Genomic DNA, 27,728 nt, shown 5'->3' with positions numbered 1-27,728 from the left:
ATGTCATCAACATAAAGTACTAAGAATGTCACCGCATCCTTAACCACTTTCTTGTACACGCATGGTTCCTCCGGGTTCTTGATGAAACCAAAATCCTTTATTGTTTCATCAAATTTCTGGTTCCAACTTCTTGATGCTTGTTTTAGACCATAAATTGATCTCTGAAGCTTACATACCTTATGCTCGCTTCCCATGGATGTGAACCCCTCAGGCTGCTTCATATAGATTTCTTCCTTAATGTCTCCATTAAGAAAGCAGTCTTCACATCCATTTGCCATATCTCATAGTCATACCATGCAGCTATGGCAATAAGGATTCTTATGGACTTGAACATTGCAACTGGTGAAAAGGTTTCATCATAGTCAACTCCTTGTCTTTGAGTATAACCTTTCGCCACCAATCGCGCCTTGTAGGTCAATACCTTACCATCAGGCCCAAGCTTTCTCTTGTAGATCCATTTACACCCTATTGGAACAATTCCATCGGGAGGATCTACTAAAGACCAAACTTGGTTTGTATGCATCGAATCTATTTCCGACTGCATAGCTTCAAGCCATAAATTTGAATCCGCATCAGAAATTGCTTCCTTGAAGTTTCTTGGATCACATCCAACATCGGGTTCATCTTGATCCCCTTCAAGAAGAAGACCATATCGAATAGGAGGTCTAGAAGTCCTCTCGGATCTCCTAGGTACAGGCGTGTCTAGCAATGGTTCCTGAGGTGTAGGATTGTTATTTTGTATTTCGGGTTCTTCTCGAATTTCTTCGAGTTCCATCATCTCGCCTTTCTTATCCAATAAGAACTCCTTCTCCAAGAAGGTGGCATTCCTTGAAACAAACACCTTTGTTTCAGCAGGATAATAGAAATAATATCCGATTGTATTCTTCGGATACCCTACAAAATAACATAAGCTGGATCGACTATCCAACTTATCTCCCACTGTCCGCTTCACGTAAGCTGGACATCCCCAAATCCTCAAGTACGAATACTTAGGAGCTTTGCCATTCCATAACTCGTATGGTGTTTTGTCCACTGCTTTAGTGTGGACGTTGTTCAACAACAATACCGCCGTTTCAAGCGCATAGCCCCAAAACGAAGGTGGAAGCTCAGTGAAGCTCATCATGGATCGAACCATGTCCAACAAAGTTCGATTACGACGCTCCGATACACCATTAAGCTGTGGTGTCATAGGAGGAGTCCACTGAGAGAGAATCCCATTCTCTTTTAGATAGTCCAAAAACTCGGTACTCAAGTATTCTCCACCTCGATCCGATCGAAGTGCTTTAATACTTTTACCTAGCTTGTTTTCTACTTCAGCCTTGAATTCTTTGAACTTTTCAAATGCTTCAGACTTATATTTCATTAAATATAAATACCCATACCTAGAATAATCATCAGTAAAGGTAATGAAGTAGGTGTGGCCATATTGAGTCCCAACTCTAAATAGACCACAAACATCTGTATGGATCAAATCCAACAGATTTTGACTACGTTCAGGTTTCCCCTTAAAAGGAGATTTAGTCATTTTTCCTTTTAGGCAGGATTCACAAGTAGGTAGAGAGTTAATATCAGACATATCAAACATGCCCTCTCCCACTAGCTTGTTCATCCTCCTTGAGGAAATATGACCTAGCCTAGCGTGCCAAAGGTTTGCCGGGTTTTGGCTATCGATTTTCCTTTTGTTTGTTGTTGCCGGTTTATCAACATAATTTATTGGAACGTCTTTTAGTTTTAAGTTGTATAGATCGTTTTCAAGTTGTCCATTTCCAATCAAACATTCATTCTTGTAAATATTGCAAATCCCATTCACAAAATTGCAAGAATGACCATCTCTATCTAGCATAGAAACAGAAATAATGTTTTTAATTAAATCCGGAACAAATAAAACATCTCTTAAAAGTAACTTAAAACCGTTCTGCAAAATTAAATAAACATCTCCTATGGCTTTAGCTTCAACTCTGGAACCATTTCCGAGCCTCAGCTAGTTCTCACCCATTCTAAGCCTGCGACTTCTTGTCATCACCTGCAAATCATTGCAAATGTGAGATCCACATCTGGTATCCAATACCCAAGAAGTAGTATTAAGTGAAACATTTATTTCAATATAGAACATACCCTTCGCAGTTCGCAACTGCTCTAGATATTCCTTGCAGTTACGCTTCCAATGACCGGACTTCTTGCAGTAATGGCAAACATCCTTGGATTTTTCATTGTTTAAAGCCTTTGTCTTGTACTTCTTCTCGGGTTCGACTTTCTTGGGTGGGGCAGAACGTTTCTTGCCCTTTGTACTTGGCCCCTTCTTAGCAGAAGAAGAGGAGCCCACCAAGAAAGCCGGTTTATCCTTCTTTAATGTGGATTCATATGTCACAAGCATATTGACCATCTCTTCAAGAGAAGCCTCTATCTTGTTCATATTGAAATTTACCACAAATCCGTCAAACGAAGAAGGAAGAGACAGAAGTAGTAAGTCCACGTTGAGTTCATGCTCCAACACCAAATCTAGGGTTACCAACTTCTGTATGAGCCAAATCACTCGTACCCCATGATCACGGACCGAAGTCCCTTCACGCATGCGACACGTCATTAGCTCCTTTACAGTAGCGAACCTTTCAGCCCTCGATTGAGCCCCAAAAAGTTCCTTGAGTTGGACGTGAATGTCAGCAGCATTCGCGGTGTCCTCAAATCGCCTCTGGAGTTCATCAGACATCGAGGCTTGCATATAGCATTTGGTCTTGATATCATGGTCCCACCATGTATCAAGCTTGGCTAACTCCTCTGGACTTACGTCAGCTGGTGCTTCCTTCGGAGGAGATTTTTCTAACACGTAGAGCATCTTCTCCGAAGTCAAGACAATCTTCAACTTGCGGAACCATTCCGTATAGTTGGCGCCAGTCAACTTATTTTGTTCGAGGATCGAGAAAAGTGGATTACGCGAATTCATTGTATGAAATACTGAAAAGAAACAGACAAATATCAGTGATTGTTTAAGAATTTACTAAGACATAAAATAGGCGATATTTATTTTATGAATCTCACTCCCACTATTTTAACGATTTCACTACCCTCTAGTGAAAACGGAAAACTGTTTTCCTTAGTGAGAACATGGAGTCCAATTGACAAACTTATGGTCCCGAATAATATCAGCCAACCATAATTTTCAAAAGGTAGAGCCCAATTGCTTCCAAAGCAAACTCCATGTATTTACCTCATGTCCAATAAGGGCCCAATAATATGACGCCGTTTATTGTGACATGTCAAGATGACCCATCAATATTAAGTTGTGATGGACGGTCGCCATGTGGATCCCCCAATAATATGAGCCGATCCCATGGGAGTTCCACCCAACTTACAACATGTGTCGATCCAATGTACAGCTTTCCGACGAACGGGCCCCCCCAATAATATGAGCCGGACCATATCCGCGGGTAGCATCTCATACATTGATCGTTGATGGAAGGTAGGAACATTTAAACATATTTAAATTTCCTTTATTTATCTTGATATCAATTTTAAATCATATTTAAAATGAGGGATTTTTAATTATAAAAATTTGTCTCATCATTTTTCAAATTTTGTATGCTTGTCGGATTCACACAATTTTGTATAAAACATGCATACAACTATAATATCACATATTATATAGGATGATCGATTCCATTTCTAATCGACCCGTGGTTTCCAATCACGAGTCTTAGTCCAATCCTAGGTAATATGCAGTATGCAATGCAATCCTATTACATTTGCTTCCAATTTACATTTCTTCTGTCTTTATTGTCTGCTGGGCCCACCTCCATCTTCAAATCTTGATCTCCCACTAAATCTAATGTATTTACAATAAATAACAATGACAAGTAGGGATACATTTTTAAGGGGTGGGAACGGGCCATAAACCAAGCCCACTTTTATTACATATGACATTCATATTGGGCTATAAACCAGGCCCATTAATAAAACCAACAACAATAAAACAAATGTAAATTCCTAACATACACCTACAAAATTGGTCATGGCAATCGATCATCCTTATCCAATAACATTTAATTCAAAATTAATTTATTGGATAACATGTAATGACAATTTAAATTTAAAAGGATAAAATCATATTTCATACATAAAATCTTATTTTACATACAAAATCATATTTTATCTTTTTATCAAATAAAATCATATTTTATCAATAAAATCCAATTTTATACATAAAATCATATTTTACTCAATATATCCATAAGATCATATCTTATCATCAATTGTACCAAAAATAATTAATTTCAAAATTCAATTAAAGGATAAAATATTAAAATTTTCCAAAAATTCAAATTTATCCGAAAATCAATTTTAAAATTTTTGGACTCGAACAATTCGATCCGACGCCTCGTGGACCAATCAAAACATTTTCGATCGGACCAAAAATAGAATTTTAACATATTAAAATTTAATTTAAAAATTAAAATAATTTTTTCCCGCGGGCCGCCCGGGACGTTCCCTGGCCGGGCAGCGGCGATCGCTGCCCTGGGCAGCGATCACATCGCTGCCCATGGGCAGCGCCGAGCGCTGCCCTGCGCAGCGCCGTGCGCGGCCCTGGGGAGCGCCGTGCGCCGCCCTGTGCAGCGCCCGGCGCCGCACAGGGCAGCGCCGTGCGCTGCCCGGGGCAGCAACGATCACTGCCCCTTGCCCCGGGCAGCGACGATCGCTGCCCCTTGCCCCGGGCAGCGATCCAATCGCTGCCCGGGTTTTTGCCCGAAAAAAATATTTTTATTTTTAAATATTTATTTTTGTTTCAAAAACCGAGGCTTAAAAATTTTTTGTACAATCGATTAATTTAATCGCTTGACCTGAGCAACCTGGCTTTGATACCACTATTGGAAAACGCGGCGTTCAGATCAAACAAGATTGATACCGGTGCAGCGGAAGTTTAAAATTTTTATTATATGGAACGATTCCATATTGGGTATCAAATCTTTACGATTAAATTGTGTGTGTAAAAATTTAAATAACGATTATAAAATTTTTACCTTTAATCTCGAATCGAGATTCTGGACACCAACAGATTTCTCTGCTCTTGTTGTATCTCCCTGGAACCGATGGACGAACAGTTCTTCAATCAGGTCCACGAATAGAGATTTAATCCCTCTGATAGATTGCACTAGAAAATCTATCAGAAGTTTTCTACGAAGAGATTAACGAATTTGATCCGTTAAACCAGACTGTAATTCAAAATCACAGGCTGGAATTTTTCTCGAGTAGAGGGAAAGAGGGGGGGGGGGGGGCGGCCACTTTTAAAATATTGACTAGGGTTTTCGAAAATACTTGTGACCTGTTGTGTGTAATTTCTGTACTGCAATAACTTATTTATAATGTAGGCCACTAACACCTTAGGGCCCATTAGTCATAAGTTCAGGCCCGACAAGCAAAGCCCGCATGTTCAGAAATTAATATAAAATTCATCGTGACTCCGATTGATAAACCGATTTCACCAATGTGCACAGAAACCATTTCTGCACCTTTTAAAGTCAAGATAAATTTTTCTGAATCCGAATTCAGTGGTTTCCAAAAATGCCCATCACTATGTCATTTTAGGAAATCCTACTCCTCTACTCTTAAATAAGAAGTCCAACTTCTTTGTTCATTAAATTTAACTCTTTAAATTTAACTATCTCAACGGGGATTAAAAATCCATTACACTGTGTGACCCTCAATGGTTCAGGGATACAGCTAGCCGTGGGCTCACAACTCCTTGTGACTCGGAACAACAATTTCTGACTTGCCCATCGAATCATGGTAGAGCGCCTAGCAACATCGCCCCATGATTCCCTAGGTATCACTGATAGTGCCTGCAAGAACCATATAGATTTTGGTTAGCGTACAGTACGGTCCCTTCATCCAAATATCCCGATCGAATCAACAACCATTGGTATATCGAGAGTCGCTCGAGATTCGATAACTATGCAATACATCTTGAAGATCAAATAGTGACATCGCATGTGCTACTAAGAAACCATTTCTTAAATCACATCATGTACTTTGGCCAGAGATTCGTCACACTAATATCTCCTCAGATCGCATAGGATATCCACACTCGCAAGTATGTGGTGAATCCTTGACAACAAAGCATCGACTCCTATATGTGTTGTAACTGTACCCAATCCCGACACCTGATGACCCCAATAGAGTCGGTAAATGAGTCAAAGCACAGTACTAGCATATAGAGTCTCAATGATGTTTCAAGTAGTAAGGACTAATGGTGTACAACCAAAACTGCGGACTTTATCCACTCGATAAATGATAACCACTTGGAAAATCCGGATAGGGTAGTTCGATCATTCATCATATGAATATCCATTTGCATGCTTCGAACATCTCTATGTTCCTTACCAATGAAACGTGGTACTCTGCATCGCAAATGCTAGTCTCACACTCGAGCGATCCTTATCCTTATTATCGGACGGCTCAATCGACTAGGAACAGTTTAGAATATACAGTGACTATAAGATGTGTTTCATGATAGACATCTCCATGTTCTACCACATCTTACATACACTATAGTATATTCAAGGTCTTTATCAAAACAACAATAGTATATCACAATATAACATTATGAAGAAAGATAAAGTCATTGCCATAAATAAATATGTAAATAATATTAAACAAAAGATTTTTTATACAAAGAGTCATCAAAGCCCTTAGCCACAAGTTGGCTCACTGGGCACCCACTCTTTCAGCGAACTCGTTTTGAAACCTCCAGTTCTTGATGGCACGAATTATGCACTATGGAAGAATAGGATGCGATATACTATTAAGGCTATGGATGTTCGTGCTTGGCAAAGTATTCTGACTGGTTGGACTCCTCCAACGACACAAGATGAAGATGGAGACTATATCATCAAGAAAGAAGAAACTTGGAATACCGAGGAAACACAAAGTTCAAGCTACAATGCTAAAGCACTCAATGCAATTTTTGCAACTGTAGATATGAGGATGTATGGGATCATATCTGACTGCACTATTGCTAAGGATGCATGAGATGCTCTTCAAGAACACTGTGAAGGAACTGATAGCGTGAGAATAATAAGATTGAGACTGTTAAACACAAGATTTGAAAATATCAGGATGGATGAGAATGAGACTATTGCTGATTATGATAAAAAAACTTAGGGAGATAGCTACAGAGGCGCATGCTCTTGGAGGACCTATTTTTAGTGAAGCCATGGTGAACAAGGTTCTTCGTTCCTTGCCTAAAAGATTCAATGTGAAGATTTGGGCGCTTGAAGAAGTAAAAGACACTTCAAAGATGAAGATGACTGAACTGATAAGCATTCTTCAAGTTTTTGAGATGAACAATAAAGAGCAAGAGAAGGATAAAGAAAAGTCAATAGCTCTTCAAGCTTCAAACCCTTCATATGAGGAATATATTCAATTCCATCAAGAAGTTCATCAATCTGATTTAGAAGATGATTCGATCTCTCTCATGACTAGAAAATTCAATGATTATTTGAAGAGGATGAAAGAGTCAAGAAAGACGGATCAAAAACTCAAGGCTCCAATGTTCTTCAACAAGCCCCTAATGGTTAATGGACCAGAACAGTCACCAAGGAAGCCTACTGATACTCCTAAGCCTCTAATTATGTCGGAAGGAAAAAGGAAGGTTGTTCCAAAGAAGTTGGACACTGTTCAATGTCATGCATGTCAAGGATTTGGACACTATGCAAACGAGTGTGCCAACACGCTTAGGAAAGGGATGAACACGTCTTTAAGTGATGAGGAGTCAGAAGAAGAAGAACATGAAGATAAAGAGAGTCACACTGCCTTATCTGTCTTATTGGATAGCAAGAAGAAATTTCAAGTAAATCCTTTAGGTGTTGCCGCAGGTGTTGTCACACCTGGCCGCAACATCTCCCAAAGGTCAGTTTGTTCGAATTCCTCCATTTCTGATAATATGTATGATAATGATACAGGTGAAGAGACAATGTCTATAGAAGAAGCTCGGATGATGTTTGAAGAATTACATCCTGATTGGATCGAAAGGAATAAAGTGAATACTATCCTTTCAAAGGAAAATTCTGATTTAAAGGCTGATGTGTCAAGGCTGGAAGTCATGCTGAGTAAGAAAGACATCGAGTTAAGCCAAATGAAGGAAGAACTTGGAAAGGCAAAAGCTACATTGGCTAAGTTCAACTCAAGCACCTCCAAGCTTGATTCTCTACTCATGATGGGAAGAGATGGTACGGCTGGTTTAGGTTTTGAAAACAATGTATTTGAGATTGGAGAAAGTTCAAAAGGGCCTGTGTTTGTCAAGGAAAGTAGCAGTACAGAAAGCTCAAGCAAAAAGGCCTTACCAGTTGATCCTCAAAAATCAAAGCCACAGCCTACTGCCCCTTCAAAGTCTAGAAGGAAACGTAAGTACATTTGTCACTACTGTCATAGACCTGGTCACATTAAACCATACTGTTTTAAGTTGCAGGAAGACTATGTTGGAAAACTGGCGGTCAGATCAATCACGATTGATACCCGGTGCAGCGGAAGTTTAAAATTTTTTATCATGGAACAATTCCATGGTGTGGGTATCAACCGTTCAACGATTAAATTATAAGTGTGTAAAATTTAAATAACTGTTATTAAATTTTACCTTAAATCTCGCAACGAGATTATTGGACACCAACAGATTTTATCTGCTCTTGTTGTCTCTCCCTGGAACCGATGAACTCCTTCAATCAGGTCCACGAATGAGGTTTTAAATCCCTCTGATAGATTGCACTAGAAAATCTATCAGAAGTTTTCTGCGAAGAGAATAAACGAATCTGATTCGCTATTCCTTACTGCGATTCAAAATCACAGACCGGAATTTTCTCGGGCAGAGGACAGGGAGGGGACGGCCGAAACTTTTGAGAGGCTAGGGTTCGATTTTTGCTTCTCAAAAATTATGACCTGTTGTGTGTAATTTCTGTACTGAAATAACTTATTTATAATGCAGGCCACTAACACCTTAGGGCCCATTAATCATAAGCTGGGGCCTGACAAGCAAAGCCCGCTCGTTCAGAAATTAATATAAAATTCATCGTGACTCCGATTGATGAAACGATTTCACCAATGTGCACAGAAACCATTTCTGCACGTTTTAAAGTCAAAATAAATTTTCCTGAATCCGAATTCAGTGGTTTCCAAAAATGTCCATCCCTATGTCATTTTAGGAAACCCTACTCCCTTACTCTTAATTAAGAAGTCCAACTCCTTAGTTCATTAAATTTAACTCTTTAAATTTAACTATCTCAACGGGGATTAAAACTCCATTACACTGTGTGACCCTCAATGGTTCAGGGATACAGCTAGCCGTGGGCTCACAACTCCTTGTGACTCGGAACAACACTTTCCGACTTGCCCAATGAATCATGGTAAAGCGCCTAGCAACATCGCCTCATGATTCCCTAGGTATCACTGATAGTGCCTACAAGAACCAGTAGATTTTGGTTAGCGTACAGTACGGTCCCTTCATCCATATATCCCGATCGAATCAACAACCATTGGTATATCGAGAGTCGCTCAAGATTCGATAACTATGCAATGCATCTTGAAGATCAAATTAGTGACATCGCATGTGCTACTAAGAAACCATTTCTTAAATCACATCAAGTACTCTGGCCAGAGATTTGTCACACTAATATCTCCTCAGATCGCATAGGATATCCACACTCGCAAGTATGTGGTGAATCCTTGACAACAATGCATTGACTCCTATATGTGTCGTAACTGTACCCAATCTCGACACCTGATGACCCCCATAGAGTCGGTAAACGAGTCAAAGCACAGCACTAGCATATAGAGTCTCCATGATGTTTCAAGTCGTAAGGACTAATGGTGTACAACCAAAACCGCGGACTTTATCCACTCGATAAGTGATAACCACTTGGAAAGTCCGGATAGGGTAGTTCGATTATTCATCCTATGAACATCCATTTGCATGCTTCGAACATCTCCATGTTCCCTACCAATGAAACGTGGTACTCCGCATCGCAAATGCTAGTCTCAAACTCGAGCGATCCTTATCCTTATTATCGGACGGCTCAATCGACTAGGAACAGTTTTAGAATATACAGTGACTATAAGATGTATTTCATGATAGACATCCCCATGTTCTACCACATCTTACATACACTATGGTATATTCAAGGTCTTTATCAAAACAACAATAGTATATCACAATATAACAATATGAAGTAATATAAAGTCATTGCCATTAATAAAAGTGTAAATAATATTAAACAAAAGATTGTTTATACAAAGAGTCATCAAAGCCCATAGCCACACAGTTGGCTCACTGGGCACCCACTCTTACAGACTACAGGTATAGATCTGCATCTAAGGTGTTGCTAACACCTCCCCACAACATTCCTAGAAACAGATCTTATGTAAGAAAGATTTGGGTACCAAAAGCTGATATTCAATGTCATATGATTTATACTGTTTTGAGAACTAATGTTTCAGGTGCATGGTACTTTGATAGCGGTAGCTCTCGTCACATGACAGGTTCCAAGAAGTTTCTATCTGATTATGTTGAACAGAAGAGTGGAAAAGTAACCTATGGAGGAGGTTCAAAGGGAAACATTGTCAGAAAAGGGACTCTGAATGTTGCTGGTCTACCCAAGCTTCGCAATGTGCTTCATGTTGAAGGATTAACCGCGAATCTAATAAGCATAAGCCAACTTTGTGATGATAATTTGCATGTGCAATTTGATAAGAAATTATGCAAAGTTTTTGATGAATCAAATCTCTGTGTCATGACAGGTACTAGGTCATCCGAAAACTGCTATCAACTCAGAGAAGAGATGGCTTGTAGACACACAAAAGTTAATGAGTTTGATTTATGGCATCAAAAATTGGGTCATGCAAATTTCAAGACATTAAAGAACTTGAGTAAGGTAGATGCTGTGAGAGGTATGCCTAACTTAAAATCTGGTATTCCATTTGTGTGTGAAGCATGTCAGAAAGGGAAGCAGACTACGGTGTCACACGAGGTGTTGCCAACATCTGTGACAACACGCTGCCTTGAACTTTTACATATGGACTTGATGGGTCCAATGGATGTTGAAAGTTTCGGTGGTAAGAAATACTCTTTTGTTTGTGTGGATGATTTTTCACGATATACTTGGGTAAACTTTCTGAGAGAAAAATCGGACACATATGATGCATTTAAGAAGCTTCTCACTAAGATTTCGAACCTATACAATCTGAAGGTAATCAGAATTCGTACTGATCATGGTAAGGAGTTCGAAAACTCTTCTTTTGCTAGCTTGTGTGATAAGAAAGGTATTTCTCATGAATTTTCTGCCCCTAAAACTCCACAACAAAATGGGATTTCCGAAAGGAAAAATAGGACTTTGCAAGAAATGGCAAGAGTGATGCTAAGTTCTAAAAATATTTCAAAACATTTTTGGCTGAAGCCTTGAATACTGCATGTCATATTTCAAATAGAGTCTATTTGAGGAATGGTACTACTATGACCTCCTATGAAATTCTCATGGGAAAGAGGCCAAACCTTAAATATTTTCATGTTTTTGGATGTGTATGTCACGTTTTGAATGATAGAGATCATCTTGCTAAATTTGATGCAAAGAGTGATAAGTGAATGTTCTTAGGATATTCATCAAATAGCCGAGCTTATAGGATGTATAACTTGAGAACAAGGACTATTTTTGAGTCAATTAATGTTGTTTTTGATGATTCTGCAGATCTAAAGAAGAAAACAACTGAGGATGATGTTGATGATCTGCTGGATAATTCTGGAAATATAGATGTTGTCAAAGGAGTGTTGCCAACACCTCCGACAACACCTCCTACAGAAAATCCAGAATCAATAGTTGAAAAGACTACTGATGAGAATATTGATGAAAACAGTGAGGTAAATGAAACTGGAAAGAATGATCCAAGAAGAATTCAGAAGAATCACCCAACCTCACAGGTTATTGGAGATGTGCATGGATACTTGCAAACTCGAAGGAAAGAGAAAGTGGATTATCGAAAGATGGCAGGTTTGTTATGCATAAGTTCTACGTATTCTCAGGTACGTTTTTCCTATTTCGTGTCAAACATTGAACCCAAAAAGGTTGAAGAAGCATTAAAAGATGAATTTTGGGTTAATGCTATGCACGAAGAGTTAGAACAATTTGTGAGGAATGATGTTTGGTACCTGGTACCATGTCCTGCTCATGGAAATGTCATAGGAACTAAATGGATTTTCAAAAATAAAACTGATGAGTCGGGAAACATCATTAGAAATAAAGCTAGGTTGGTAGCTCAAGGGTATACACAAGTTGAAGGGGTGGATTTTGATGAAACCTTTGCTCCTGTAGCCCGCATTGAGTCTGTCCGACTTTTGCTTGCTGTTTCATGTTACATGGGAATGAAACTTTTTCAAATGGATATAAAAAGTGCCTTTTTAAATGGGATCCTAAATGAAGAAGTCTATGTGAAACAACCTAAGGGTTTTGAGAATCCAAATCATCTTGACTCTGTATATAAGTTGAAAAAGGCATTGTATGGATTGAAGCAAGCACCACGTGCATGGTATGGGAGACTTACTGAGTACTTGCTCAATATTGGTTTCAAAAGAGGTGAGGTTGATAAGACCTTGTTTGTGCAAAAGTCTCAAGGTAATATCTTAATTTGCCAAATTTATGTGGATGATATAATATTTTGTGCTTCAAATGATAAACTAGTTGATAATTTTGTGAAGTGCATGTCTTCTACATTTGAGATGAGCCTGGTTGGAGAGTTAACTTACTTCTTGGGCTTGCAAGTAAAACAAATGCATGATGGTATATTTTTGTGTCAAAGCAAGTATGCTAAAAATCTCGTGAAGAAGTTTCTGAATGATAACACTAAGCACATGCGCACACCTATGGGGTCTAATGAAAAGCTGTCTAGGGAGGTTGTTGCCGAAGGTGTTGACAACACCCTCTATAGAAGCATGATTGGTAGTCTTTTGTATTTGAGTGCTACTAGACCAGATATCATGTATAGTGTTTGTTTGTGTGCTAGATACCAGTCTAACCCAAAAATCACTCACCTAAAGGCCGTAAAACGTATACTGAAGTATGTGGCTGGAACTTTGAATTTGGGTTTGTGGTACACTAAAGAAACCAATTCAAATTTGGTAGGGTTTAGTGATGCTGATTGGGCTGGGGATTTAGATAAGAGGAAGAGTACTTCGGGAGGATGTTTTTATTTGGGGAATAACTTAGTGTCATGGTACAGTAAGAAACAAAACTGTGTTTCACTCTCTACTGCTGAGTCTGAGTATGTTGCTGTTGGTAGTTGTTGCTCTCAACTCCTATGGATGAATCAAATGTTGAATGATTATGGAATTAAGAGTGATACTTGTATTGTGTACTTTGATAATTCTAGTGCCATTGATATATCCAAAAATCCAGTACAACACTCTCGAACCAAACACATTGACATTAGACATCACTTCATTCGAGATTTGGTCGACAAAAGCATAATCTTAATTGAGTTTGTTGGAACTAATAACCAATTAACTGATATATTCACAAAAGCTTTGGATTTTGAGAGATTTTCCAGTCTAAGAAAGTCTCTCAGTATGTGTGCATTATAGACATAACTTAGATGTTGTCAGGAGTGTTGCCAACACCCTGTGACAACACCTTTTCATGCATGAGCACTCTTAGGATCTTAGGCATTTTTGCATACATGCATTCATTCTGTTTAGTGATGTGTTGGAAACTTTGTAACCATTGACTGGTTTTCACTCAGGATTATGTGCAAAATTGTTTTACAGTTTAATGAGATTTAATTGAAGAAGAGTTCTGACTAAATCACGAAGTAGCGGAGGGATGTTCGTGTATTCCATGATCCCGTCCCAAGTGAAAAGTGATTTCGCAAATTCAGAAACTCAAAATAACAAAATGGTTAAATAAGATCATCTCAATCATCAAATTTGATTGAAAAACAGAAGCAAATCGAAAAAGCTACCTAAAGGGGCCCATTGAAGATCGTTCCTTTAGTGTGCAGGCTACCACTTCTGTAATAATGAATTTAATGGCTATCTGGAAATAAAGTTTTTTTAATCCTGAAGTGTTGCTGGAAGATTTTGCCAACATCGTGGATAACACCTTGCTTGTCAACATATTATTTGTGCACATAATTGCATTTTAAGTTTATGTCGCATTCTGTTTTAGACATAATTAGGACATGCATATTTTGATTTGTGAATATCTTTGGCCAAGAGGTTATGAATTCCGATCGAACAAAATTTGTGATTTTGCCCTATCCTCTGAATTTTTGAATTTGAATGTGATTGGATTTTGTTTCAGTGGTGTTATATTCAAATGAGGAGTTAAAATTGGAAAGATTTGGTGAAATATTTGGGCCAAGATTATCGGAGGAAATCAAAGGGATTTATTGCCTAATTAAGTCGGATTTGTTACCATTTTCCTCATAGTTACCGTTGAGATTTTGTTACCGTTGGGGGCCTACAGAATCCAAGTTAGCTGCATCGAAGCATTTTCGTGGGAAGGGTCAACCATCAAGACCTTCTTTGGTTGACACCGAATTTTCATCTGGTGATGCGAGCTCCGATGAAGATTTTAAGTTGGTACATCAAAAGAGGGGAAAAGCAATGGCAATGGAACCCTCTGTACCAATCATTCCCGTTCCTTTTGGATCTAAAGAAAAGACAAAGGGGAGTTCATCATCTGATAGTGATTCTTCAGAGTCAGAATCCCCTGTTGCTGCTGATGAAAAAGATGCATCCGCATCTGCTGTTAATTTTGAGAAGACATTTACTGCTCATCCTGCTCCGTCCGATGATGAAGAAATGTCTATAGCACAGTTTATGGCTAAAATGAAGAAGTTAAAAGGCAAGAAGCCTATATGCACTGCTACTGCTTCTGCTCCAGAATCCGAGGATGAACCTGATGAAGAGATGCTTCAGGAATATGCTGACAATCGCCCTCAACCTTCTGATAGTTCCAGCTCTGATTCGAGTGAAGATTCAGATGCTGAGAATGAGTTGGAAGAAGAGTCAGAATCTGATGACTCTGAAGAAGAAGAGGACGGTGCTGAGGAAGGTGTTGCCGATACCCTGGACAACACCTTAGGAGAAGAGTATCGGGTAAATTCGTCCTATTCATCTGCCTTTTATTCCATGAAAATTGCTGATCGCTGGGAGAATTATGCTGATAAAGAGTTTCTGGAAGAGCATAACATTGATATGGAGAGCTATGGAGCTCAAAATATGGTGAAATTTTTTGAGGTAAGGAACCTTATGTCTATTGTTACTACTGCTGGTTCGTATTGCAGAGAGATTGTGCATGAGTTTTACTGCAATCTCACTGAAGCTGTGAGGGATCCAAGATACATGATGTATGGGAAATTTTATGTGCGAGGGCAGATCTTCTCTTTCAGCCCTGCCATTATAAATGGATTCCTTCAGACTCCTGCCTCTGATGATGCTGCTCTACCAACCATGGATGAGATGATATTTGTCATCACTGTGGGGCATGCCACTGCGTACCCAGCACATCCTAAGAAATTGTCAGCAGCCAAGCTTACGTCCTTTTACTCCGTTCTTCATAAAACTGCCGTGAAGACCTGGACTTCATCTGGAAATTCCAGTGTGATTACCAAGCATCAAGCCCCTGTCTTGTATGCTATTGGTACTGGAATTGCTTTCAATTATGGCCGACTCGTGTTTGACACAGTCATGGCATTTGCAGACGGTGCTCAACCTACTTTGAAGTTGCCTTATCCATCACTCATTTACTCTATGTTGTTGTCTCAAGAAATTGAGAAGGATGATGATGAAGTACTTATTGAGCCTGGGGAGTTGCTAAAGATTGCACCGGCATTTCTCAAAGGAAATAAGAAGATAGACCTTCCTTGGTCTGAGACTGCTGATTATGCAGGTGTCATGGCAGGTGCTGCCAACACCTCCTCTGCTACTGCTGTTTTTGTACCCCTTCTACTGCTGCTTTTTTTGTACCCCCTTTTGCTGCTCAAGCTGTTGATTTGACGTTCATTCAAGCTCAATTGGTGCATGCTGAGCAGAAGATTGCACAAACAAAGGCTGACCTTGCCTACTACGAAGGGTTAAAGGCTCACTATGAGTCTCTTTTAAGTGGAGCTGGCCCTTATAAACAAAAAGGGGGAGAAGGAAGTGAAGAAGTGGACTCAGAGAGCAATCAATTTTAATCGTAGTTTTTGGTTTTACTAAGTTTATTTGTTTTTATTGTAGGTTAAAAGTTCTGTTACTCTGCTTTTTCTCTGATTTGCTCTGCCCTAATCAAAACTGTTTTGGTGTTTGCTCTGTTGTTTCGTATGATTATTTCTCCTTGCACTTATGTCTTCTGATTTGAGGTGTCATAGCTAGATGTTGTCAACATCTTATGACAACACCTCTGCGTATACTTAGGGGGAGAATCTATTCAGGGGAAGTTCTGATTAAGGAGGAGTTTCGTTGTGTTTTGTCCAGAAAGGAAAAAAAGGGGAGATTGAAAGGAATATTTTATTCCTTAAAATCATCCTATTTTGAAAAAGATTTGATTTATTATCTTTTGCCTTTCTTGGACATGAAGTTATTTATTTCTTTAATTAACTTGATTTGAAATATGATTAAGTTTATCAGATTATGGTATTTTCGTATATCTATTGATTTAATTCCTTATTGTGTAGATTTATCTTGATCAAGATCTAGAGTCCTACGCCTACAAGGAAACATTAAAAAGAAGGATTCTTGGTCTTTTTATAGGTGAGATGCGTGCACAAGGGAGGTTCGAAAAAACCAGAGAGAGCTTCACATACGTACGTGAGAACTGAAGAACTTCTGAAGCTTGTCATGATCGTGGTTGTTTTGAAAGAGTGGGTGCCCAGTGAGCCAACTTGTGGCTAAGGGCTTTGATGACTCTTTGTATAAACAATCTTTTGTTTAATATAATTTACACTTTTATTAATGGCAATGACTTTATCTTTCTTCATATTGTTATATTGTGATATACTATTGTTGTTTTGATAAAGACCTTGAATATACTATAGTGTATGTAAGATGTGGTAGAACATGGAGATGTCTATCATGAAACACATCTTATAGTCACTGTATATTCTAAATTGTTCTTAGTCGATTGAGCCGTCCGATAATAAGGATAAGGATCGCTCGAGTTTGAGACTAGCATTTGCGATGCGGAGTACCACGTTTCATTGGTAAGGAACATAGAGATTTTCGAAGCATGCAAATGGATATTCATACGATGAATGATCGAACTACCCTATCCGGACTTTCCAAGTGGTTATCACTTATCGAGTGGATATAGTTCGCGGTTTTGGTTGTATACCATTAGTCCTTACTACTTGAAACATCATTGAGACTCTATATGCTAGTACTGTGCTTTGACTCGTTTACCGACTCTATAGGGGTCATAAGGTGTCGGGATTGGGTACAGTTACAACACATATAGGAGTCGATGCTTTGTTGTCAAGGATTCACCACATACTTGCGAGTGTGGATATCCTATGCGATCTGAGGAGATATTAGTGTGACGAATCTCTGGCCAGAGTACATGATGTGATTTAAGAAATGGTTTCTTAGTAGCACATGCGATGTCATTATTTGATCTTCAAGATGTATTGCATAGTTATCGAATCTCGAGCGACTCTCGATATACCAATGGTTGTTGATTCGATCGGGATATATGGATGAAGGGACCGTACTGTACGCTAACCAAAATCTATTGGTTCTTGTAGGCACTATCAGTGATACCTAGGGAATCATGGGGCGATGTTGCTAGGCGCTCTACCATGATTCGATGGGCAAGTCGGAAATTGTTGTTCCGAGTCACAAGGAGTTGTGAGCCCACGGCTAGCTGTATCCCTGAACCATTGAGGGTCACACAGTGTAATGGATTTTTAATCCCCGTTGAGATAGTTAAATTTAAAGAGTTAAATTTAATGAACAAAGAAGTTGGACTTCTTATTTAAGAGTAGAGGAGTAAGATTTCCTAAAATGACATAGGGATGGGCATTTTTGGAAATCACTGAATTCGAATTCAGAAAAATTTATCTTGACTTTAAAAGGTGCAGAAATGGTTTCTGTGCACATTGGTGAAATCGGTTTATCAATCGGAGTCACGATGAATTTTATATTAATTTCTGAACATGCGGGCTTTGCTTGTCGGGCTTGAACTTATGACTAATGGACCCTAAGCTGTTAGTGGCCTACATTATAAATAAGTTATTGCAGTACATAAATTAAACAGAACAAGGTCACAAATTTTCGAAAACCCTAGTGATTTTTCTAAAAGGTGGCCGCCCCTCCTCTCCCTCTGCTTGAGAAAAATTCCAGCCTGTGATTTTGAATTACAGTCTGGTTTAACGGATCAAATTCGTTAATCTCTTCGTAGAAACTTCTGATAGATTTTCTAGTGCAATCTATCAGAGGGATTAAATATCCGTTCGTGGACCTGATTGAAGAACAGTTCGTCCATCAGTTCCAGGGATATACAACAAGAGCAGAGAAATCTGTTGGTGTCCAAAATCTCGATTCGAGATTAAAGGTAAAAATTTTATAATCGTTATTTAATTTTTACACACACAATTTAATCGTAAGGTTGATACCCATTATGGAATCGTTCCATATAAAATTTTAAACTTCCGCTGCACCGGGTATCAATCCTAATTGATCTGACCGGCGTTCTCCAACAGTGGTATCAGAGATAGGTTGCTCAGATCAAGCGATTAAATTAATCGATTGTACAAAAATTTTTTAAGCCTCGGTTTATGAAACAAAATAAATATTTAAAATAAAAAAATTTATTTTTCGGGCAAAAAAAAACCCGGGCAGCGATTGGATCTCTGCCCGGGGCAGGGGCAGCGATCGTCGCTGCTCCGGGCCGCGCACGGCGCTGCCCAGGGCAGCGCACGGCGCTGCTCAGGGCAGCGATCGTCGCTGCCCGGCCCGAACCCATTAGGGCGCGGGCAGCCCGGGAATGTCCCGGGCGGCCCGCGGGAAAAAAAAAAATTATTTTTTAATTTTTAAATTAAATTTTAATATGTTAAAATTCTATTTTTGGTCCGATCGAAATTTGTTTTTGATTGGTCCACGAGGCGTCGGATCGAATTGTTCGAGTCCGAAAATTTTAAAATTGATTTTTGGATAAATTTGAATTTTTGGAAAATTTAAATATTTTATCCGTTAAATTGAATTTTGAAATTAATTATTTTTGGTACAATTGATGATAAGATATGATCTTATGGATATATTGAGTAAAATATGATTTTATGTATAAAATTGGATTTTATAGATAAAATATGATTTTATTTGATAAAAAGATAAAATATGATTTTGTATATAAAATAAGATTTTATGTATGAAATATGATTTTATCCTTTTAAATTTAAATTGCCATTGCATGTTATCCAATAAATTAATTTTGAATTAAATGTTATTGGATAAGGATGATCGATTGCCATGACCAATTTTGTAGGTGTATGTTAGGAATTTACATTTGTTTTTATTATTGTTGGTTTTATTAATGGGCCTGGTTTATGGCTCAATATGAATTGTCATATGTAATAAAAGTGGACTTGGTTTATGGCCCGTTCCCACCCCTTAAAAATGTATCCCCTACTTGTCATTATTATTTATTGTAAATACATTAGATTTAGTGGGAGATCAAGATTTGAAGATGGAGGTGGGCCCAGCAGACAATAAAGACAGAAGAAATGTAAATTGGAAGCAAATGTAATAGGATTGCATTGCATACTGCATATTACCTAGGATTGGACTAAGACTCGTGATTGGCAACCACAGGTCGATTAGAAATGGAATCGATCATCCTATATAATATGTGATATTATAGTTGTATGCATGTTTTAAACATAATTGTGTGAATCCGGCAAGCATACAAAAATTTTAAAAATGATGAGACAAATTTTTATAATTAAAATCCCTCATTTTAAATATGATTTAAAATTTATATCAAGATAAATAAAGGAAATTTAAATTTGTTTAAATGTTCCTACCTTCCATCAACGATCAATGTATGAGATGCTACCCGCGGATACGGTCCGGCTCATATTATTGGGGGGGCCCGTTCGTTGGAAAGCTGTACATTGGATCGACACATGTTGTAAGTTGGGTGGAACTCCCATGGGATCGGCTCATATTATTGGGGGATCCACATGGAGACCGTCCATCACAACTTAATATTGATGGGTCATCTTGACATGTCACAATAAACAGCGTCATATTATTGGGCCCTTATTGGACATGAGGTAAAAACGTGGAGGTTGCTTTGGAAGCAATTGGGCTCTACCTTTTGAAATTATGGTTGGCTGATATTATTCGGGACCATAGATTGTCAATTGGACTCCATGTTCTCACTAAGGAAAACAGTTTCCCGTTTTCACTAGAGGGTAGTGAAATCGTTAAAATAGTGGGAGTGAGATTCATAAAATAAATATCGCCTATTTTATGTCTTAGTAAATTGCTTAAACAATCACTGATATTTGTCTGTTTCTTTTCAGTATTTCATAAGATAAATTCGCGTAATCTACTTTTCTCGATCCTCGAACAAAATAAGTTGACTGGCGCAAACTATACGGAATGGTTTCGTAAGTTGAAGATTGTCTTGACTTCGGAGAAGATGCTCTACGTGTTAGAAAATCTCCTCCGAAGGAAGAACCAGCTGACGTAAGTCCGGAAGAGTTAGCCAAACTTGATACATGGTGGGACCATGATATCAAGACCAAATGCTATATGCAAGCCTCGATGTCTGATGAACTCCAGAGGCGATTTGAGGACACCGTGAATGCTGTTGACATTCACGTTCAACTCAAGGAACTTTTTGGGGCTCAATCGAGGGCTGAAAGGTTCGCTACTGTAAAGGAGCTAATGACGTGTCGCATGCGTGAAGGGACTTCGGTCCGTGATCATGGGGTACGAGTGATTTGGCTCATACAGAAGTTGGCAACCCTTGATTTGGTGTTGGAGCATGAACTCAACGTGGATTTACTACTTCTGTCTCTTCCTTCTTCGTTTGACGGATTTGTGGTGAATTTCAATATGAACAAGATAGAGGCCTCTCTTGAAGAGATGGTCAATATGCTTGTGACATATGAATCCACATTAAAGAAGGATAAACCGGCTTTCTTGGTGGGCTCCTCTTCTTCTGCTAAGAAGGGGCCAAGTACAAAGGGCAAGAAACGTTCTGCCCCACCCAAGAAAATCGAACCCGAGAAGAAGTACAAGACAAAGGCTTCAAACATGGAAAAATCCAAGGATGTTTGCCATTACTGCAAGAAGCCCGGTCATTGGAAGCGTAACTGCAAGGAATATCTAGAGCAGTTGCGAACTGCGAAGGGTATGTTCTATATTGAAATAAATGTTTCACTTAATACTACTTCTTGGGTATTGGATACCGGATGTGGATCTCACATTTGCAATGATTTGCAGGTGATGACAAGAAGTCGCAGGCTTAGAATGGGTGAGACCCAGCTGAGGCTCGGAAATGGTTCCAGAGTTGAAGCTAAAGCCGTGGGAGATGTTTATATAATTTTGCAGAATGGTTTTAAGTTACTTTTAAGAGATGTTTTATTTGTTCCGGATTTGATTAAAAACATTATTTCTGTTTCTATGCTTGATAGAGATGGTTATTCTTGCAATTTTGTGAATGGGATTTGCAATATTTACAAGAATGAATGTTTGATTGGAAATGGACAACTTGAAAACGATCTATACAACTTAAAACTAAAAGACGTTCCAATAAATTATGTTGATAAACCGGCAACAACAAACAAAAGGAAAATCGATAGCCAAAACCCGGCAAACCTTTGGCACGCTAGGCTAGGTCATATTTCCTCAAGGAGGATGAACAAGCTAGTGGGAGAGGGCATGTTCGATATGTCTGATATTAACTCTCTACCTACTTGTGAATCCTGCCTAAAAGGAAAAATGACTAAATCTCCTTTTAAGGGGAAACCTGAGCGTAGTCAAAATCTGTTGGATTTGATCCATACAGATGTTTGTGGTCCATTTAGAGTTGGTACTCAATATGGCCACACCTACTTCATTACCTTTACTGATGATTATTCTTGGTATGGATATTTATATTTAATGAAATATAAGTCTGAAGCATTTGAAAAGTTCAAAGAATTCAAGGCTGAAGTAGAAAACAAGCTAGGTAAAAGTATTAAAGCACTTCGATCGGATCGAGGTGGAGAATACTTGAGTACCGAGTTTTTGGACTATCTAAAAGAGAATGGGATTCTCTCTCAGTGGACTCCTCCTATGACACCACAGCTGAATGGTGTATCGGAGCGTCGTAATCGAACTTTGTTGGACATGGTTCGATCCATGATGAGCTTCACTGAGCTTCCACCTTCGTTTTGGGGCTATGCGCTTGAAACGGCGGTATTGTTGTTGAACAACGTCCACACTAAAGCAGTGGACAAAACACCATACGACTTATGGAATGGCAAAGCTCCTAAGTATTCGTACTTGAGGATTTGGGGATGTCCTGCTTAGGTGAAGCCGACAGTGGGAGATAAGTTGGATAGTCGATCCAGCTTATGTTATTTTGTAGGGTATCCGAAGAATTCAATCGGATATTATTTCTATTATCCTGCTGAAACAAAGGTGTTTGTTTCAAGGAATGCCACCTTCTTGGAGAAGGAGTTCTTATTGGATAAAAAAGGCAAGATTATGGAACTCGAAGAAATTCGAGAAGAACCCAAAATACAAAATAACGATCCTACACCTCAGGAACCATTAATAGACACGCCTGTACCTAGAAGATCCGAGAGGACTTCTAGACCTCCTATTCGATATGGTCTTCTTCTTGAAGGGGATCAAGATGAACCCGATGTTGGATGTGATCCAATAAACTTCAAGGAAGCAATTTCTGATGCGGATTCAAATTTATGGCTTGAAGCTATGCAGTCGGAAATAGATTCGATGCATGCAAACCAAGTTTGGTCTTTAGTAGATCCTCCCGATGGAATTGTTCCAATAGGGTGTAAATGGATCTACAAAAGAAAGCTTGGGCCTGATGGTAAGGTATTGACCTACAAGGCACGATTGGTGGCGAAAGGTTATACTCAAAGACAAGGAGTTGACTATGATGAAACCTTTTCACCAGTTGCAATGTTCAAGTCCATAAGAATCCTTATTGCCATAGCTGCTTGGTATGACTATGAGATATGGCAAATGGATGTGAAGACTGCTTTTCTTAATGGAGACATTAAGGAAGAAATCTATATGAAGCAGCCTGAGGGGTTCACATCCATGGGAAGCGAGCATAAGGTATGCAAGCTTCAGAGATCAATTTATGGTCTAAAACAAGCATCAAGAAGTTGGAACCAGAAATTTGATGAAACAATAAAGGATTTTGGTTTCATCAAGAACCCGGAGGAACCATGCGTGTATAAGAAAGTAATTAAGGATGCTGTGACATTCTTAGTACTTTATGTTGATGACATCCTACTCATTGGGAATGATGTAGGGATGTTGCAGTCAACAAAGATATGGTTATCAAGTAGATTCTCGATGAAGGATTTGGGTGAGGCATCCTATATTCTAGGGATACAGATCTATAGAGATAGATCTAAGAGAATGATAGGACTCACTCAATCAACCTACATCGACACCATATTGAAACGGTTTTCAATGGATGGGTCCAAGAGAGGACATCTACCCATGTGTCATGGAGATTCTCTATCCAAGTCTATGTGTCCCAAGACGGATGAAGAGATAGAGAAAATGACACATGTACCATATGTGTCAGCCATAGGTAGTATCATGTATGGGATGATATCTACCAGACCGGATGTAGCATTTGTTCTGAGTGTCACGAGCAGATATCAAGCTAATCCCGGTCAAATGCATTGGAAAGCCGTGAAGGACATTCTTAAGTACTTACGAAGGACTAAGAATATGTTCATGGTATATGGAGGAAGAGAACTAAAATTGGAAGGCTATACCGACTCTAGCTTCCAAAGTGACGTGGATGACTCGAAGTCAACCTCTGGATTTGTGTTCATGCTCAATGGCGGTGCTGTCTCTTGGAAGAGTTCCAAGCAGGACACCACAGCGGATTCCACCACTGAGGCAGAATACATTGCAGCATCAGCTGCTGCTAAAGAGGCCGTTTGGATGAGGAATTTCGTCCAAGAGTTGGGCGTCATTCCTGAAGTTGTTGGTCCAGTCCCGGTGTACTGTGACAACACGGGTGCCGTTGCTCAGGCAAAGGAACCAAGGTCTCATCAAAGATCCAAACACGTACTGAGGAAATACCACATCATCCGGGAGATTGTGGAAAGAGGAGACATCACTGTCGAAAGAGTGGCCTCTGCAGACAATATCGCTGATCCACTTACTAAGCCCTTGTTAGGACCATTATTTGACAAACATCGCGAAGCAATGGGTCTACGTAGTATGACTAGTTGGCTATAGGGCAAGTGGGAGATTGAAATAGTGGGTGCCCAGTGAGCCAACTTGTGGCTAAGGGCTTTGATGACTCTTTGTATAAACAATCTTTTGTTTAATATAATTTACACTTTTATTAATGGCAATGACTTTATCTTTCTTCATATTGTTATATTGTGATATACTATTATTGTTTTGATAAAGACCTTGAATATACTATAGTGTATGTAAGATGTGGTAGAACATGGAGATGTCTATCATGAAACACATCTTATAGTCACTGTATATTCTAAACTGTTCCTAGTCGATTGAGCCATCCGATAATAAGGATAAGGATCGCTCGAGTTTGAGACTAGCATTTGCGATGCGGAGTACCACGTTTCATTGGTAAGGAACATAGAGATGTTCGAAGCATGCAAATGGATATTCATACGATGAATGATCAAACTACCCTATCCGGACTTTCCAAGTGGTTATCACTTATCGAGTGGATATAGTCCGCGGTTTTGGTTGTACACCATTAGTCCTTACTACTTGAAACATCATTGAGACTCTATATGCTAGTATTGTGCTTTGACTCGTTTACCGACTCTATAGGGGTCATAAGGTGTCGGGATTGGGTACAGTTACAACACATATAGGAGTCGATGCTTTGTTGTCAAGGATTCACCACATACTTGCGAGTGTGGATATCCTATGCGATCTGAGGAGATATTAGTGTGACGAATCTCTGGCCAGAGTACATGATGTGATTTAAGAAATGGTTTCTTAGTAGCACATGCGATGTCACTATTTGATCTTCAAGATGTATTGCATAGTTATCGAATCTCGAGCGACTCTCGATATACCAATGGTTGTTGATTCGATCGGGATATATGGATGAAGGGACCGTACTGTACGCTAACCAAAATCTATTGGTTCTTGTAGGCACTATCAGTGATACCTAGGGAATCATGGGGCGATGTTGCTAGGCGCTCTACCATGATTCGATGGGCAAGTCGGAAATTGTTGTTCCGAGTCACAAGGAGTTGTGAGCCCACGGCTAGCTGTATCCCTGAACCATTGAGGGTCACACAGTGTAATGGATTTTTAATCCCCGTTGAGATAGTTAAATTTAAAGAGTTAAATTTAATGAACAAAGAAGTTGGACTTCTTATTTAAGAGTAGAGGAGTAAGATTTCCTAAAATGACATAGGGATGGGCATTTTTGGAAATCACTGAATTCGAATTCAGAAAAATTTATCTTGACTTTAAAAGGTGCAGAAATGGTTTCTGTGCACATTGGTGAAATCGGTTTATCAATCGGAGTCACGATGAATTTTATATTAATTTCTGAACATGCGGGCTTTGCTTGTCGGGCTTGAACTTATGACTAATGGGCCCTAAGCTGTTAGTGGCCTACATTATAAATAAGTTATTGCAGTACAGAAATTAAACAGAACAAGGTCACAAATTTTCGAAAACCCTAGTGATTTTTCTAAAAGGTGGCCGCCCCCCCTCTCCCTCTGCTTGAGAAAAATTCCAGCCTGTGATTTTGAATTACAGTCTGGTTTAACGGATCAAATTCGTTAATCTCTTCGTAGAAACTTCTGATAGATTTTCCTGTGCAATCTATCAGAGAGATTAAATATCCGTTCGTGGACCTGATTGAAGAACAGTTCGTCCATCAGTTCCAAGGATATACAACAAGAGCAGAGAAATCTGTTGGTGTCCAAAATCTCGATTCGAGATTAAAGGTAAAAATTTTATAATCGTTATTTAATTTTTACACACACAATTTAATCGTAAGGTTGATACCCATTATGGAATCGTTCCATATAAAATTTTAAACTTCCGCTGCACCGGGTATCAATCCTAATTGATCTGACCGGCGTTCTCCAACATGTTTGAAGCCATGAAGAACACTCAAAGATTATTGATCGAAGGGTGTTTACATCTCACGTGTTTTGGCTTCAAGAGTTTTTCTCCTTACTATGTTTTTAGTTATTCTATTCCATATAGAATTTTTAGGAGAACTTTTATTCTTTATTTCTCACTTGTTTTGAGAAATTGTCTTTTACAATAATCACTAGTTTTAGGGTTTGTAAAACTCTTTGATTATTTTCTAGTGGAAGTTTTGCCCTGAGGCGCTGCAAGAGTATTTTATACTTTTGCTTAATTTATTTGAGTCTATTTGTTTGGTTGCTTATTTTTTATATACGCTTAAAATTATTTTCCGCTGCAAATTACTCAAGGTGTTATAGTAGGTGTTGTCAACACCTTGTGACAACACCTCAACCTGTTTATGTGCAACCATTATTTCCTTACACTTTCTGAATCCAAAGAAACAAACTAAGCTTCAAAACATAAATTTTTCTAAGTATTAAAAAAATTCCGGGGCCATACATAAGACATATATTTTGGTTAGGTATTCGAAAAACTTGTCCAAATTTGTTGAAAAGTATAAAATGAAACCCCGATCTGGGAACATAACCTTAAAATTTCCAATTACGGAATAAGAACCCAGACTTTATATTTTCGAGCTAGAAATACAAAATGCAGTTTTGACTTGATCACGCTTAGTTATATAGGCCCGATCAAGGAATTAAACCTAATATCTGAACACATTTTATTAAGTGTGAAGGGAATTATCGAGCCGAAAACACAGAACACTTTTTACTAATTATAAAATCATACTCCCGTGATGAAAATAGAGCCTTTGACATTTGTCAAATGAATACTATGCTCCCGGTTTGGGAATTGACGAATCACATCCCAAAAATAAAATTATGAAATTTTAACAAGCCCCATTCCCATAATGTAATTTCCAAACTATCCTAGCTTTTGATATAGGCCACAAGAGGTAATCTGGTCGGGTTTTTAAGTTTTTCTTAGAATTGCGTGGTAAGTACCGAGCTGGTTGGGATTTTGAGTTTGACCACGAGTTGCGTGGTAAGTGCCGATTTGTTTAGACTTTTGAATTTGACCACAAATTGCGTGGTACATTTCGAGCTGGTCGGGCTTTTGAATTTGACCACAACTTGTGTGGTAAGTTTCGAGCTGTTCGGGCTTTTGAATTTGACCACGAGTTGCGTGGTAACTGCAGAGCTGGTTGGGCTTTTGAATTTAACCACGGATTGCTTGGTAAATGCATGGTAAGTGGCTTTTTGAATTTGACCACGAGTTGTGATAAGTGAAATTTATGCACTTAATTTATATATTATTTGACTTGGATTTTATGATGTATCGAATGGTTTTTATGCGTATTTGTTGTTTTTTTTTGTGAGATGCAAAGATTGGAGAAAAATTAGCGAGAAGAAGC

This window comes from Henckelia pumila, chromosome 2 (genome assembly GCF_033568475.1).
Source record: "Henckelia pumila isolate YLH828 chromosome 2, ASM3356847v2, whole genome shotgun sequence".
In the NCBI taxonomy this organism is placed as follows: Eukaryota; Viridiplantae; Streptophyta; class Magnoliopsida; order Lamiales; family Gesneriaceae; genus Henckelia; species Henckelia pumila.
Note: the sequence above shows the minus strand (reverse complement) of the source record.